General features: G+C 40.2%; 1 protein-coding gene across 6 annotated transcripts in view; it reads left to right on the top strand.

Annotated features, from left to right (window-relative positions):
• Positions 1-17,420, top strand: part of HS6ST3 (heparan sulfate 6-O-sulfotransferase 3) — a 642,842-nt gene that overhangs the window by 375,492 nt on the left and 249,930 nt on the right. The window lies entirely within an intron of this gene.

Below are 17,420 nucleotides of genomic sequence, written 5' to 3'. Positions count from 1 at the left end.
TTGGGTTCCATTAATTTGCTAAAATGGCTCACAGAACTCAGAGAAACACTTTACTTGCTAGATCACCAGTTTATTATAAGAGAATATAACTCAGGAATGGCCAGATGGAAGAGCTGTGTAGGGCAAGGTATGGGGAAGGAGTGTGGAGCGGCCATGCCCACTCCAGGGTGCCACTCTCCCAGCACCCCTACCTGTCCACCAACCCGGAAGCTGTGTGAACCCAGTCCTTTTGGATTTTTATGGAGGTTTCACTACATAGGCATGATTGGTTAAATCATTGACAGTTGGAAATCCATCAAACCTCCAGCCCCTCTCTCCTTCCCAGAGGCCAGGGAGTGGGGCTGAAAGTTCCAACCCTCTAATCACTTGATTGGCTCCTCTGGAGGCCTGTCCCCATCCAAAGGTGGGCTCTCAAGTCACCTCATTAACATAACAAAAGACACCTTTGTTGCTCTCTTTCCTTAGGAAAATTCCAGGGTTTTAGGAACTTTTTGCCAGAAATGGGGACATAGACCCAATGTATATTTCTTATTATAAATCATGATATCACAGCCTCCTGTGGAGGTTAGGGTTGGGGACCAGGAAGGGGGGTCAGTAATCAAATCGGTCACATTGGGCTTTTAAGTTTTACTTGACGAAGAAGCTAAGATAATTGCAGTGGCCCATGCACCTTTATTAAACTCTGGTTTTCTTCTGCTCATTTTGGGTTTCCTTGAAATGCTTCCTTTTCCATGGAGGCAACACTATCTCCTAAGCAGATTTTTATTAAAAGAAAAGCAATGGTACCTAGACCATTTTGAATTTCTTTTTCGTTAAGATCATTCAAATGTTAATTAAATATATCTTATATGAGTGGAGGGCATGACTGCAAATTAATTCTTATTCCCCTTTTTATGGGAAGCAGTTGGAATGGTACTAGTTAATTTAGTTGCTTAGAGCATGATATTCATTAAAGCAGTACTATTTATTTGATCTGTGTAGTATGTGAGGTATGTTACATAGCAACTTTGAAATTATTTATAAAAAAAATAGTCAGAGAATATTACGCCATATTCACCACCTGTCCTTTTTCCCCCTTGGGTGGTAAATAAAAAGTCAGCAAACGTTCTTTTTTATTACTTGCTTGGTATAAGTAGTTATTTATCTTAAATGAGTAGTTAACCACATATTTCAGTTGTAGGAATTCAGATGTCTGGATTAAGACAGCAGTAATTTAATTATTCATCTATATTATGTCCCTAGTAAAGGCAACTGTCAAGTGAGAAGGAAGTGTCTAACAGCATTTTTGAACTTCTTATTTATTCGGGTACATTTCATAATGCCTATCCTTCGTTCAAAGTCATCTTACAGTTTTCAGGTTGTTTTATGAAGCAGCATTCATGCTAAAATCATTCCACTTATTTCTAAAAAGGACAGATTTCTATGTTCTGGAACATTATCTCTATCCTTTCTAGGTACAAGCCTTTAGAAAACATTTATTTTCACATTTTGGCTGAAAATGACTTTAGAATAGATAGAGAGTTTATGATCCAAATATGTGCATTCTGTTTTATTTTTTTATTGGTAAGTTGTCTAAAATGACAGAACACTTGTTTAAAAGCTATTTACTTAGCACAAGGTAATAGAGTTCATTCTCCCTGGCTTTCAGAAGACGTGTTCCTAGTGGGCAGGATAGAGAAATGCCTAGAGAATCCTCTGGGTCTAAAGCATGGTTAATGCTGCAATTGAATCACTTTGTTAATGACTGGTGGTCTCAGTTCCAATTGACTCCAGCATTTTCCTAATTGGTTGGTAGGTAATTGGTATAGTGTTTGATAGTCTGTCTGCTAGAGAAGAACTATGGCTTTACTCAGTGACCTGTATACTTCCCCTAAATTATAGGAGAGAGATGGGCTATTTTGGGATAGGTCTTGTTTCTGTGCTTTGAATGAATGTGTCTAAACTGAACTCTTGGGTGCACTGACCCACCACTGGGAGACAGAGGAGCAAATGAATGAATATTTCTGGGCATGTCCTGCCCGGTAGACATTTATTAGGTTCCAATGATGGGACTGGTAATGAATTGACCACTTAAGAGTATATGAAGATGAGTAACAGATAGCTCTGCCCTTAGGCAGTTTAAACTTGGAGAGACAATGTTTATTGGTCCATTTATAGCTTAGGAGACAATATGGTATAATGACTATAAACGCAAGTCAGTCCAAATGAGTTTATATCCCACTTATGTGATTTATTAGCTGTGAAACTTTAAACAGATTACTTAACCTTGCTGTGCCTGCATTTCCTCCTGTATAAGTAGGCAAAATAATAGCACTTACCCCATTAAGTTGTTTGAAAATGAAGTTCCTGGTTCTGCTGGTGATAATCTCTGTAACGCAAAATTATAAACATATATACTTATATCTTGACTTGGAAAATTTAAATGTTACTTTTTGACCTCTTAATATGAAAAGTGAAGGATTACTTGGTTTCCCCCAGCCTTTCTTCCCTTTACTTCACTAAACTAAGAACTGCTTTAATATCACATTTAGTAATTTTATTGATTACATTTTAATAATCAATTTGAAACTCCATTGCTTGTTGTTCCATTAACTTTAGGCAATATTTCACGATTCCTCACCACAAAAGCTGAAGGAAATGATATCATTACCTTTCTCCACCCCTTCCTCTAACTCCCAAATTCTGTTAGCGCTACCATTATTTTCATATCATCTAGGTTTATAAAATTTACCCCTTCTTCTGAAACCATCATTTAAATATTTTATTTTGTCTGTCAGTTAGTACTAAATTATTATAATTTATTAATTATATATTAAATAATATATTAAACTATATTATGATTATGGAAATGTGGCTTATTGAAGAATCAAATGGTGATTGATCCTGGAATCAATCAGAAAATCAATCAATCAATCAGAAGTATGGAAACTGATACCTCTAGTCTTATACTATCCAGGAGAGAACATTTCAGGCTTCAAGATGAAATGCTTGTTTTTGAACATTAAAAGTTCAAAAACATGCTACATTTTATTTCATTTCTTAAGACTTCCTTGATTAACTTTAAATTATTTTTATTATTTTTTTATTTTGGGGGCCTGTCTAATTCCCCTCTTTTTCCCTTACACTTTTTCTTATTACTAAGGTTAAAAATAACACTAGTTCATCCATGTATCTATCATCTATCTATCTGTCTATCTACCTATCACCTATCATCTTCCTGAGTCTACTTTATATCTTCTTTTTAAAGATTTATTTATTTGAGAGAGAGAGTGTGCAAGTACACATGCGCACAAGGGGGGGGTGTGTGGGGGAGGGACAGAGGGAAAGAATCTCAAGCAGGATCACCAATGAACAGGGAGATCAAGGCAGTGCTTGACCTCAGGACCCTGAGGTCATGACCTGAGCCAAAATCAAGTGTCAGACGCTTAACCGACTGAGCCACCCAGGTGCCCCTGAGTCTACTTTGTATCTTAAGATATTCTCTTAAAGCCTGCCCACTTCCTCCCAATGTGGATAAGATTCTTTCTAGGTCTGCAGCCCAACATCAGGCAGGAAACAACTTCTACTGATATCGGGGTCGTGTCTTATATTTCCAGGGATCCCTGTTCTTACTTTTCTTTATAGTTTTTTGGTTTCTTTTACTATGTTCTTATCTTTATTCAACAGGTACTTTTTGAGCACACTATGTGCCACGTACTTTTGATACGTTTGTGTATAAAGAAGACAAAATCCCTGTCTTTGTGCAGGTTTCCTTGAAGCCAGGAAAACAGAAAATAAACAAAAAAAAATAGGTAAACTAATTCACATGTTTAGCAGGTGATGAGTGAGTGATATAGGAAAACAATAGACAATGTAGATCAGGGTAAAGGAGACCAGCACGGTTGGTGAGGGGCTCGGTTACAATTTGTTTTTCTTTTAAATTAACAAACTTTATATTTTAGAGTAGTTTTAGGATTATAGAAAAACTGAGCAGAAAGTACAGAGAGTTCCCATGTACTACCTCCCACTGACAGTTTCTCTTACTATCATTATCTTGCATTAGTGTGGTTACACTAATTTGTTACAATTGATGAATGAATATTTACACATTATTATAAGCTAAAGTCCACAGTTTACATTAGGGGTCATTCTTTCTATTGAACCTTCTGTGGATTTTGACAAACATGTAATGTCCTGTATCTGTCATTATGGTACACATCAAGTAGTTTCACTGTTCCCCAGTACCCTGTGCTCCATCTATTTATCCCTCCATCCCTTGTCCCAAACCCCAGTGATTACTGATCATTTTACTGTCTCTACTGTTTTGCCTTATCCAGAATGCCATAAAATTGGAATCATGTGGACTTGCTTCTTTCAGTTAGAAATATGCATTTTAAGATTCCTCCATGTCTTTTTGTGGCTTAATAGCTCATTTCTTTTTATTGAGGGTTAAAATTGTTAATAAGCCAAGCAACACAGGTTGCTTTGTTGGAGCACACACTCTGGTAACTTCTTATGAAAGGGTTCCTGGGAGGGAGATTTTCTGAGTCCTTGAATGCTTGAGCATGTCAGTGTTTTATCCTCACATAACTGAAAATTTGGGTTGGCACAGCACTCTAGGACAATGGAATGTCCCCTCAGTGTTTTGAATGCATTGTTCCATTGCCTTTTAGAATCTAGCATTGGTAATGAGAAGTCTAACACTCATAACTTTGTAGATAATCTTCATGTTTTATTTTTCCTCTGGACACTTAGGATTTTCTGCTAATCTTCATTGTTCTGAAATTTCACAAGGATGTGCCCCAGAGCTGAATTTTTTATTTTCATTCTGGTCTTAAAATTTTTCTTCTATTATTTATTTGATTATATATTTCCCTCCATGTTGTTTGTTCTCTCATTTTGGAACTCCTATTGGTTCAATATGGACTCCCCTGAATTGAATCTTTTTCTCCCTTAAATTTTATTTCATGTCTTCTGTCTCCTTCTGTTTCAAAGCTACAAAATATTTTAAATTTTGTTTCATGTCTTCTGTCTCCTTCTGTTTCTATGCTACAAAATATTCTAAAAATAATTTGTCTTTATTTGAATTTTTATTTTGCTAATTATATAATTATAATTATAAAAGATAATTATATTCTTTTTTTCACATAGCATTCTTCTTCATAGCATCCTATTTTATGGTGACAATATCTTCTTAAATGGCTACAAGAATAATAATTCATTTTTTGAAAGTTGTGTTTTGTTCTTTGAATTATGTTTCTTTCAGCATGACTTAAATTTAGAGTGTTTGGGTGTGAAATAGGCTAGCAAGTTGACCCTCAGTCCCTCTATCTACTCACACCAGTTTGTCACAGGCAAATTATTTAATTTTTGTTTAAAAAGAGAGGTCTTTCGTTTGTTTTGCCTTGAGGTGAATTTTGATCTGCTCGTTGCTAGGGACTGGTCTATTTCTTAATTACCCACCTCAATATCTGTTTCATTCTCCACCCGTCCTGGTTACCACCAGTGGACTCTGAACTTTGTGGCCACTGTGAGCCTTCATCAGGAGAATTGCTCCTACTTCCAGAACCAACAGGGCTCACCAGCTACTGAAAATATACTGAGACAAAAGCTTTGAACATTTTCTTAATGTTTCAGGTTATATGCGCGTGCACATACACACACACCCTAAACTTAATTTGGGGTCTTAAAAATCTGTTTAACTATCAGTTATTTCAGATGTAATCTGTGACTTTGAATGAACTTCACTTGGAATTATTAGGTGCCTAGTTAGAATGGTTTTGTGTCATTATCAATTTTCTTTTGTAATGTGCCTATTAGTTTTAAGTGTGATGAAAGTCAGTAAATGACAAGCCTAAACATGAATTTGCTTGTTCTATAACTATGTATTGTGTAAATCATGAACCAGGCATTGTGTTAGGCTCTGGTGACAAAGCAATGGAAGACATCATTCTGATCTTGAGGATTTTGCACTTTAGTCAACGAGGCGGACAAGTAGATCTACAATGATAGTGCTATGTATGCATTAATCTAGAGGTTTCCAGGACACAGGGACCCATCATTAGGTAAACCAGGGGCAGGGGAAAGGCTTTTACTAAGTCGCTGAGTTGAATTTGGAGACTTTTTGGAGTTGGCTTGGAAAGGGGAAGATACAGTATATTCTGGGCAAATGGCATGGCTCAGTGAAAGAAGAGAGAGGTTCCTGACCTGGAGAACGTGTTTGGTGTGGTGAAAGAGTGTGATGCAGATGGAGGATGGAGATGAAGGTGAATGAGGAACCAGGGAGGACACAGCTGCTCACCCATAATGAGCCCGTGTGATGTGCTGATGAGCTCAGAATTTCTCTGGAGGATGAAGTGCACGAGTGAAGGATTCTAAAATAGGTGAGTGTCATGATCAGAATTGCATTTTAGAAAGGTTACTCTGGATGCTCTGTGGAAACTTAGAATTATTCCCTTGGATCTTTGTGGTGCTGTGGGGGATGTATTTTATTTCTGCTGAGATCCAGCAGTGATAGTTAAGGGCTGGGCTGCCTGCTTACCGCCTCCTTCTAATCCTCTCCAAATTAGGAGGTATTAGTGAACATTCTCAGCACACTGAGAATTTCTAGGCATCAGAGCTATAGTGGTGAATAAGACAAAGTCCTAGCTCTCATGGAGAATATATTTTGGTGGGCGTGGGAGATGATCAACAGGTAAGCAAATAAATGCCTGATGGAATTCTGGTTAGTGATGAGTCATGTGAAGAACTGGGGCAGGGTAAGGACTAGAGAATTTCCTGAGGCTCTGCTGAAGAAGATGAAGCCCCACATGGGTAGGGGGATTGGGGAAAGCATCTTGGAGGGGATATCACTTCAAGAGAAATGAAGTGATAAGGAGGAGCTGGCTAGGTGAACATTGCGGGTAGGAGCATCACCAACAGAAGGAACCGCAAATACAGAGCTCGCCACCCCTGAGGCAGAAACAAGTTCAGTGTGTTCAAGAAATGGCAAGAAAGCCAGTGTGGCGGGGGCAGAGTGAGGTGGGTAGTAGTAAGGAGGTGGGGTTGTTCTGAAAGTCTGCTGTGCAGACTCCTGGGGATCTCAAGACCTTTCGGGGGCATCTGCAAGGTCAAAACTATTTTACTGTGTTAATATTTGCACTCCTGATGGAAGGGTGGTGGTGGGGCCCTAGTGCTCATCTAGGCGGGGCACCAAACTGTACTAGTCACTGTATTCTTCATTGCCATTCAGGACCAGTACGCATAATGCCGGGTTCACTTTAAGATTGACCTTGCTAAAGCAGTCTAATTATTAATTGCATTAAATCTTGAGCTGTGAGTACACATCTCTTTAACAGTCTTTCTAATGACATAGGAAGTACATATTGAGCAATTCTGCTGCAAGCCCAAATCTGATGGTCATCCCAAGGAAAAGCACTGGCACAATTGATTGTGAGCCCACCTGACAGTATTTTTGATGGAACATCATTTTCTTTTATTTGAAGTAATGTCTTACACATTATGGTTATTCAGACTCAGGTATTTGGCAGAAATGTTCTCAAAAATGAACCTATCACTTCGAAAGTGAGTCTGGCACTTCAAGGGAAACAAATGACATTACTTGTTGCTAATGATAACATTTGAGCTCTCAAGAGAAAATCAGGATTTTTGGAAGACCTGTATCAGCCTTCATGAGCTTGACAGTTGCCAAGTACTGATGAGATTGGTGGTAATATTAACATATGTAATTTTTAAATACTGTTTAAGGAAATATGTTAACATTTGACAGTTCTGCATACCCATTGAACTAATGACCAATACACAATGTCAGAAATCATGCCTGAATTAAGATTCATTCACATTGCAAGACAGAGCAATGTATCTTACCGCAATACCTTTAAGTGTTTATTGATAAAGCTTCAGATTCCACATTGCAACTCATGAAGACACTACCACTTGTCAAGTTTGCATGTAGTACCAAAGAAAAATATCCACAATTATCTAAAAGTGACTTGACAATATTCCTGTTGTTTCCAACTACATATTAGTGAAAGGCAAATTTTCTCATATGCGTCCACCAAAATAACATATCAAAACAGATCATGTACAGAACAGATATTATAATCTAACTGTCTTATTGATAATTTGTCCCCATATTGTTATTGGTCTCACACCTTTCCCAGCCCTGCTTGAAACATTAGTATCATACTATCATCCCCATTTTTTTTTTTTTTTTTAGAGAGGGAGAGAGGGGAGTTGGAAGGGGGGGGTAGACTTTTAAGCAGACTACACACCCAGCGGGGAGCCCAACACGGGGCTCAGTCTCACTACTCTGAGATCATGACCTGAGCCGAAATCAAGAGTCCGATGCTTAACTGACTCAACCACCCAGGCATCCCACTATTATCCCCATTTTTAAAGACATAACCAGCGAGTGCTTCTAAAAGCTTAAGGATCATTAGAATCACCTGGGGTTTTGTTAAAATGCAAATTCTGATTTAGTAGCTCTGATGAGTCTGTGTTTCTAACACGTTTCACATGCATCCTATGCTGCTGGTCCATGGGCCATTCTGAGTAGCAGGGGTTTAGAGCACTCCTCATGGCTTATCAACACCTCACCTTCAGAGCAGCATTCAATGCTGATCAGAAACCGTCCAGTCTATATTGCTAGCCACATCTCAACACTTTCTCCCTCCACTCATCCTCCTCTCTGCCCTCATCATTGTTCTAGTCACTCTCCTAATAAACAGTGAATTTATTTGCGCCAAGTAAAATTTTGCACACCCTCTATCCTCCACCGTGTCCACACAGTCAGGCTTTGAGAGATTCAAATTCTCTTGGCCTTGTGGCAAATTGATATTTGGGAAAAAAAAGGATTTTCCTTGGATTTAGCCATATTCTACAGCCACGTTTTGGACATACCGCAAAAGATTTGATTCTTTTCCAACTCATCACTGTAAGATCACTATATGCTCGAGGAAGGGGAATGGTCTGGGAACATCTCACTGCTGACTGGGTGTTAGCATAAATTTCAATTCATGATAATTACGTTAAGCCTTGAACTGTTTCTTATATTTCTTGCTCTTTCAGTGAAGGTCAGCAAGGCAGAGGATGGACGGTGATCCATTAGTGCTGTTGTAGCTAGGACGATCCTTCTGGCTATGACAGGGTCATTGGCCAATCTGTGGTCATCTTTAGAGCAAGCATTATGGAAATGCCAGCTTCCCTGAGGTGCAAGTATTTTGGCAACAAGATGCTTTTGAGCAGGGAAAGTAGCACAGTGGTCTGGGGTCATCATGGAAGTTGAAAAAAAACCATACACTGAGAAACCCAAGGGACTTTCAGAACCTGGGGGGGCTGCTGCAGAGATCCCTCCCCTCTCAGACACATGAGAATAAAAAAGCAATGTGTGGTTGTTGAAAGTGCACTTGGGTGGGAATTACAAAGCTTGGTTCTTGTCTTGTATCCTAAGTCTTGTGAACTTGAGCCCATCACCAAACATCTGTGAAACTCAGTTTCCTCATCTGTGAAATGGAGGTTTTATTTGCCTGACTTGCGGACCTGGGGTGTCGTGAAGGCTAGGTGGGACAAGAAACGTCACTCCCATTTTGTATCTCATCGAGTCACTTACTTTTTATGAAAGCCACCAGAAATGGCATCATTGGTATGTCCACTCATCCATGTTGGGGTGATGTGTGTAATAAATAATTCATGCTGCACCTCTCCCTGGTCCTTTCCCCTTTGAGAAATAAACACCACTGTCAGCAGTTTCGTTACCCTGAAAGCTGGGAAGAAGAACACACCATGGACTGGAGGCCAATTATGTGATTCTTTCTCTTTTTCTCCTGAATACAACAGACCCACCTCCAAAAGCCGGTGAAGTAGACATGGAAATGTAGGCCGTTCCAGACATGGCAGCCCCATACTGTCCCATAGAGGTAGGATCTGCCTCAGCTGGATCCAAACAGTAGCTTCATGGTGAGGTCACCCCTTTTCTGACTGTTAAGAAGACTGATAGCTGGTCCCCAAGACTTTTGAGAGAGGGTAATTGCTATCTGATGCATCACAAGTGGGTAACTGATGGAGGGGAAAAAAATGGTTTCCTCTACACATACATTATTCCATCCTGGCACCTGAAACTTTGATATCAGCGGTCTTCTTCCAATGAGAAATAGAAGGGTTGAAGAAATAGAAGGGTTAAAGAGCTTAAGAAATGTGCTCAAGTTCCTTCAGCCAGTGTGGATATGCAAGGGCGCTGCCATCTCTCGGCTCCTCAGTGATGCAGAAGGTGTGAGGTCTGTGGCTTCTCTCAGCAAATATATTTCAGGGCGATGCAGGTGGTTGGCAAGGAGTCAGTTCAAAAGGAGAGTGTTGATGGAGGCCTCGGATGTTCTAAAAAAGACTCCAGGCAAGGTGAGAAAATGCTTGGTGTGAACTTCTGGAAGTAAAAGAGTACAGAGAACAGGCAGGTCTGAGCTTGGGAGCTGGGCTGGAAGGGGACCCCTGGTGCGAGGGTAACAGAGGACCTTTCCTAATATGGCAATGACCCAGATTTTATACTTAACACCACTGACTGGGGAAAAGAATAAGCATCGGCCTCACACTCTTGCCACTTCTGCTTGTCTCTTGAGACAGTCCTCTTCTGTGTTCCCCCAAAGTGGAGGCCTTTTCCAGGCGGCAGTCGGCAAGCAGCCTTTCTAGGCAGGAGGTTAAAAGCTCTAACATTAAGAGGCATACTTAATGTGATTTTCTGCTTCATTCTCCTTTAAAGATAAACTGGGAAGCTAAAGGGGCGCCTGGGTGGCTCAGTCTTTAAGCGTCTGCCTTCGGCTCAGGTCGTGATCCCAGGGTCCTGGGATCGAGCCCCATTTGGGCTCCCTGCTCAGCGGGGAGTCTGCTTCTCCCTCTCCCACTCCCCCTGCTTGTGTTCCCTCTCTCGCTGTGTCTCTCTCTGGCAAATAAATAAATAAAATCTTTAAAAAAACAAACAAACAAACAAAAAACTGGGAAGCTAAAGTGTCAATGTCTGGAGCTTCCTTCTCCATGTAATTGGATGCTGTTGTTTGCATTTGAAATGGGAGCCAAGTGAAGTGAACCTAAAAGACTTCTTAAATGGTGCTTTGATTCTTCAGGGGAGTGGGGATGTAGAGACAGGTGAGTTATTTGGCGCTTCCTAAGAAAATCCCCCGCCATTGTCGAGCCCTCCATGTGTATTTACTTAAAAACAAGTTCCCCATTCCTCAGAGTTTCAAAAATGATCCTGCATATTATTGACAAATAATAATTTAATGGACAGCCTGATTAGATGGGCACAATGAATTAGCTATCGGTCTGACAGCCATGTAAGCATTATGTTCTGTATCTGTTTACTCAGCACTAGGTGAAATGCAGAAGTCTATTGAAAATCAGATTTCCATGCTGCTTTGTCAAAGCAAATTTAATCACAGCCAGAACATGTGGCATCCATCATTTCCACTTCAGCAGGCATCAACGGGGACGGATCAGCAACAAGGAGCCCGGCTGCCATGGCTGTCCTCCACTCACAGGAAAATTAAATTTAACTATAGATCCTTGATAAATGAGGCCGCCGAAGCCATCAAACATGATGACGAAGTGCTCAGTATTAAAGTAATCCCCAGAGGCTCCCAAACTGGAAAGAAGCACAGTCTCATTTGATCTGGCCTTGAGGTCTTTGCTCACGTTCACACCTCTGCTCTGGACAGATAAATATAGGCTTTAGCACACGGCCCCAGGGATCCAGAGATTATTTTTCTAGAAATCTATATACTTGGTCTTGGCTTTTCCAGAAGTTTTTGCCAGAGCTCTCCCAGTCACTTAGCCAATCTGTCTTTTCCTTATATACCTTTGTCTTTCTCATCATTCTTCACGCCATCAGGCATTGATCATCCAGGCCCCAGAATGACTCTTGGATCTTGATTGCTTTTAAAATGCTCCTTCTCTACCATCCCACACTAATTCCCCCAGGCTCCAAATTATAGGAAATAAGGCTCTAGATATAATTTTGGGGGGAATGCCAAGACTGTGAGCTGTTTGAGGGCAAGGACCATATGTTATTGATTTTCTTTATTCCTAGAATTTAGAAATTAGCATATGGCACATAGAGTTGGCTCAGTTAGTGTATATTGAATGAACGAGTAAATGGGTGATCATGATACTCAGCTGAATATTCTGATCATAGGATTAAGAGTTATGTATTTCTGATTGTGAGCCAGATGTATATGCTCACTCTATTAGTAAATATCTCAAGGATAATAATATACCTCCCTCTTTGAAATTCATGGTTTTTAAAAAGATTTTATCTATCTATCTATTTATTTATTTATTTAGAGAGAGAGAGAGTGAGTGTGTGTGTGAACAAGGGGAGGGGCAGAGGGAGAGGGAGAGAGAAAATCTGAAGCAGACTCTGCACTGCATGGAGCCCCATGTGTGGCTCCATCTCATGACCCTGAGATCATGACCTGAACTGAAATCAAGAGTCAGACGGTCAACTGAGTCACCCAGGTGCCCCTAAAACTCAGTTTTGATTAACTGACTAGCTAATCAAACTGACCTCATATGCCTCCATTTTCTCATGCTTGAAATAATGTATTTAACTGTATCTCTCCCATGTGGATGTTAAGAGATTTACATGCAATAAATTATTGACGTTGGATAGCATGGGGCCTGCCCCATAAGCAAAGTAGCAATATAATTAGTTGCAACATAGTCACAGTCATCATCATCATGGTTGTCACTGCTTACATGATTTTTGCTCAGCATCAGTCTTGGCATGGTAGAGGAGGCAAGAGACATCAAATTTGTTCTTTTTGCTGAAGGAATTTCTAAGGGCCTGGGATGACAAGAAAAAAGACACACATACAGGAACAATATACCAGGGAAATGCAGCAAAGACCATAAAAGCAAAGACTTAAAAGTAGGACCTGCTTGGGTATGTATGGAGAAATCTGATGTGGTGGGAAAGTATCTAGGTCTTTGAGGCCAAGTCATCGGAGCACAGAGTCCTGAATGACGTGGGGGATGGAGGTACACCTGGGAGTGGACCCCAGGGATATTAAGTAGACTAGTCCAACTTGACTAGAAGGTTTGATTGCGGGTGAAAATTAAATTCTGTAGGTGTGGGTGGAGCTAAATTCTGGACAATCTTGAAAGCTAGGTAGGATTTAGACTTGTGGCTTGATACATGTGCCTAGAAATCCATTTTGAATTCTTTAGCAGGAAGTCACATGTAAAAGTGAGGTTCTTGGAAGAGTAATTAATATGGCCTGGGATGAGAGGCCGGGATGGGAGAGATGAGTGAAGCAGTGTTCTGCAGCAATCCCATAGGAGTTAAGGGGAGATGAGTAAAGGACAAGCATGAGTGTCTTTCTGCATCTCTCAGAGGAAGAATCTGTGGGTTTGGGCAACTCTTCACTTTCCATTGCCAGTCAAGGAGAATCACATCACTGGTGAAGAGCAAACTTTTTCATGATGCCAGTAAGAGAAGGGCAGGCTTTAAACTGATTGACTTGCTGGGATCATTTTAAGTGTTAGTAATTGAGAATATCTCTACAGCCTGAGAGCACTCTGACATGGAGGTATATTTATAACTCTTCTTAACCTCATCAAATGTCAATTTAAAAACTTATATAGTCAATAATCAAGCACATTTTAGCTTCCCTGAAAAAATTATATTGCACACTTAAGCATACCCCTGCACTTAAATCTCCAACATGAAGTATTCAAAAGAAGGAGCTGGGACTAAGTAAGTGTACTGTCTACCTTCTTAACAGATTTACACAGAAATTTTTCAAACTTGTTATGAAATTGTTAAAGCATTTTCCTGGTGTCTCTTGGAAACACTTAGAAGCTTTGGCAGAAATCGTTGTCTTTGGTCTAATCACATATTTCCAAAGGCAGTTTACAAACATGTTATTTTTCTATTTGCTAATTATATTTATTTGATACACCAATCACTTAATAGCCTCTGGCTGCATTTACAAATAGTATTGAAAAAGCTCCTGCTGTTACACTTATAATTTATTATAGACAACATAAAAACAAGATGCTCTCTCTCCACATGAATAACACACACAGGGATACTTAGAAAAAAACTGTACAGACCCTGAATGATCATATATAAAGGGCCTTCTTAGCTGAGGGCATTAGTTTCTAGACAGCTGGAGATTGTGGCTCTTGTCCATCTGTCCTTAGGGAGAGGAGAGGCAAAGCGATGCCTAGAATGCTGACCTTGGTTGGCCAAAGAAGGTGGAAAACTATGGCCCTTGAGAGACTGGTTGGTGCTTGCCATCTTCTTTTTGGAACAATCTGAGTCAGCCATGTAGAATGTGGTCCTAGGAGCTCTCGAAGAGTCTGTGATGAGGAATACTTTCTTCCCGGATGATTATTCAAAAAAGAGAAGAAAAATTGTCAGAAAGTGTGGGAAGCTACCTCGGCTGTGTGGTTTCAGAAGGATCAGTAGGCCAATAGTCTACTTTTTTGGGAGAGATTCTCCCATCTACCTGTGTACTTGATGGTCTTCCCTTTTGGACTCTTCTCATTTAAGAAATCATTCTTTAAATGTTTAGTAGGGCCTTAGCTCTGTGTATGATGTGAAAAGCCATTGAGAAGCTGATACTCTTGTAGTTAGACTTCTCTCTTGCCTCCAAGACACGAGGAGGACTCTACAATGGGCCAAGATTGAAAAGGGGTCCCCATTCCTCATTACATCTACTTCCATGTTCATCTTATATTGGGCATTTTATATTTCTTTGCTGGTCCCCCATTCAAAACAGTCATTCTATTACTTGTGTACATTTATTTCTTTCGCTGGAGATCGTAAGATCAAAAACATCTCTGAGGACAAGGGACATATTTCATACACTCCTGTATCATCAACTTCCCTAATGACTAGCAGCGTGCCATTCACATAACTAAATGTTAATTGTAATGCAACAGAAAACAGTTGTCTTAGCTTGGATCAGTTAATTTTATTAACATGTCTCAAAAAGCAAGGGTACTAACAAATAAACCAACGCCAGGACAGGTGAAGTTTTGATGGTAGGTTGAATGTCAGAAGTCTGTTTTCTAAAGGAGAGTGAGGGAGAGTCTGCCTCTGTTGGCAGAGGCTTATGGTGAGACACAACTTCAGCGTGGCACGAGGTGCGGGTGGGTCATGGTGCTTTCAAAGGGGAAGGTAGGCACCAGAAAGCATGGAGGAGAGAGAGAGATTCTTCCTTCAACCCCACAGTTCTGCAGAAGCCCTGGTGTATGTACCTTAAAGGTGATGTTCCACAGCTAATGGATGCAGATGAAGTGGATGCTCATGCAAGTGGGTTGCTTACACTGTATACTTCAAAATACGATGAACCAAACACTAATCACAGCTTGAGGTGCCTTGTCTTACGTGTTATCAAAACATTTTAAAGGAACTTGGCTACAGACTCCAAGTAAGTAATATGATTTATGTCAAATGAGATGCTGTTTTATTATTCTAGCAGAACATGTGAATAATTTATGAAGTAATTCTAATCACACTTTGAGGAAAAATAGAGACGATGGTTATGCCCCTCTCTTGCCTTATATGTTAATTATAGAGATCTTTTGCATTGTGCATTTATTAACAATTTGGAAGGAAAATAGTTTTGTTTTAAAATATTGGGAGATATCCTAATGAAATATTTGGGAATGTGGGAATTGACTTTAGCAATATTTACATCGTATCAAGAGTTCAAGACTTAAATTAGGAAAAATCTTATTTCTAAATTTTTACCAATTCTGCTTTTTCAATGGGGTTTTTTATACCAGTTTTACCATTTCTTGGTGAGGTTAGGTTACAGAGGACTTAGGTCAGAGGAGATCCTAAATCTCCAACTGGTCTATAAGTTCTCTTTGGGCAGGTCCCTTGTTCGGTTTTTGTATGATCTCAGCCTTTTTGCATGATCTCAGCATTTTTCCTGCCCCGGTGCCCCTGTAGGTTGTGATGTCATTGTACCGCAGGCATAAAAGTGGTCCACTCCAGGGGCGCCTGGGTGGTCAGTCGTTAAGCATCTGCCTTTGGCTCGGGTCATGATCCCAGGGTCCTAGGATCGAGCCCTGCATTGGGCTCCCTGCTCAGCGGGAAGCCTGCTTCTCCCTTCTCCCTGCCACTCCCCCTGCTTGTGTTCCCTCTCTCTCTATCAAATAAATAAATAAAATATTAAAAAAAAAAAAGTGGTCCACTCCTCCAGGTTTGCTCAGCACAGTATTTCTCAACAGAGAATGATACCCAGGCCATCTAGAAAAGAGTGGTTGGTACAAAGTAGGTGCTTTTCACTTTGGGCAGACGTCTTGCAAGATAGGGAAATTATAGATGTAGGAACAGTCCTTCTCAGTTTATGCCCTGTGCTAGTATTCATTGTTTAACTAGTTTTCTCTATAAATTTTAATCTGGGCTCAGATTTGTGTCTATCATATGACTACAATGACTATAACATCCAGCTCAACCAAAGCATCTGCAGGACTCAATTTGAGTGCTCAAGTGAAGGTCTGTTTATCTTCAAGTGGTTCTTCATTGTTTCCATTCTGTTTTAATGTATTCCTGCAATTGAAAAGGAAACCCTCTACTGGATAATTGGCTGATTAATAACAGGTGTTAAGTCCCCTCACGTAAGCAGGGCCAGGCTCAGAAGGCCACAGTGGTTCCCTTTTGTATCTCGATACATCCACTTGCTCTCCCAGTTCCCTAAATAATATCCTCAACTACTGTTCTGATTTTGCATTTCCCACTTCCCTTATGGCCTATACCATAAACGTGCTTGGTATTTTCCTGTAGTCCAGGGGCTGGATCTTTCCTAAATGAGAATACCTTCTTGATTCCTTCTCTGTCATGGTTTCTTTGCTGGAAAACTAGAGCAGAGTGTTGGGTAGAGGTCATTGACAGGCCTGGCAAGAGGGCAGTGGCTCTCAACTAAAACCCAGTGTCTATGGAGAATGCCTTTATGGTGATGCAACATTGAGAACTTTGGGATGACTGGGCAGAATTCTGAAATTTCCTGGCACGTTGGGTCTTGCCGTGTGGGGAGCATTGCTCTAGACCATCATACATAATGGATTCTTTGGCAAGTTCATCCTGATTGCGTTTCTTCCCCATACTTTCCAATATATGCTTTGTATTTATTTCTTCTAAGCCACTTTCCAAAATAAGGTCTACCTTTCCCCGAATGCCCATTCGGAGGTCTTTATAGCACTTGGTGGATAGCAAACTGATTGCATCTGCAAGATTTCCCAAATATTTATCATGTGCTGTCAGTTCAGACATTCTTTCTTTTTCTTTTTCTTTTTTTAATTTGCCCCTTCCCTAAATGTTTGATTCATTTTATCTGCTAAATTATAAGCACGTGAAGGGCAAGAAACATTTAGGGACATTTTCTGACCTCCTGTATCTACCTCAATATCCCCAGGTCCTCCTCAGCCAAAGGGACCTT

Source organism: Zalophus californianus, chromosome 3 (genome assembly GCF_009762305.2).
Source record: "Zalophus californianus isolate mZalCal1 chromosome 3, mZalCal1.pri.v2, whole genome shotgun sequence".
Lineage (NCBI taxonomy): Eukaryota > Metazoa > Chordata > Mammalia > Carnivora > Otariidae > Zalophus > Zalophus californianus.
This window is presented reverse-complemented; position numbering and strand designations above follow the sequence as displayed.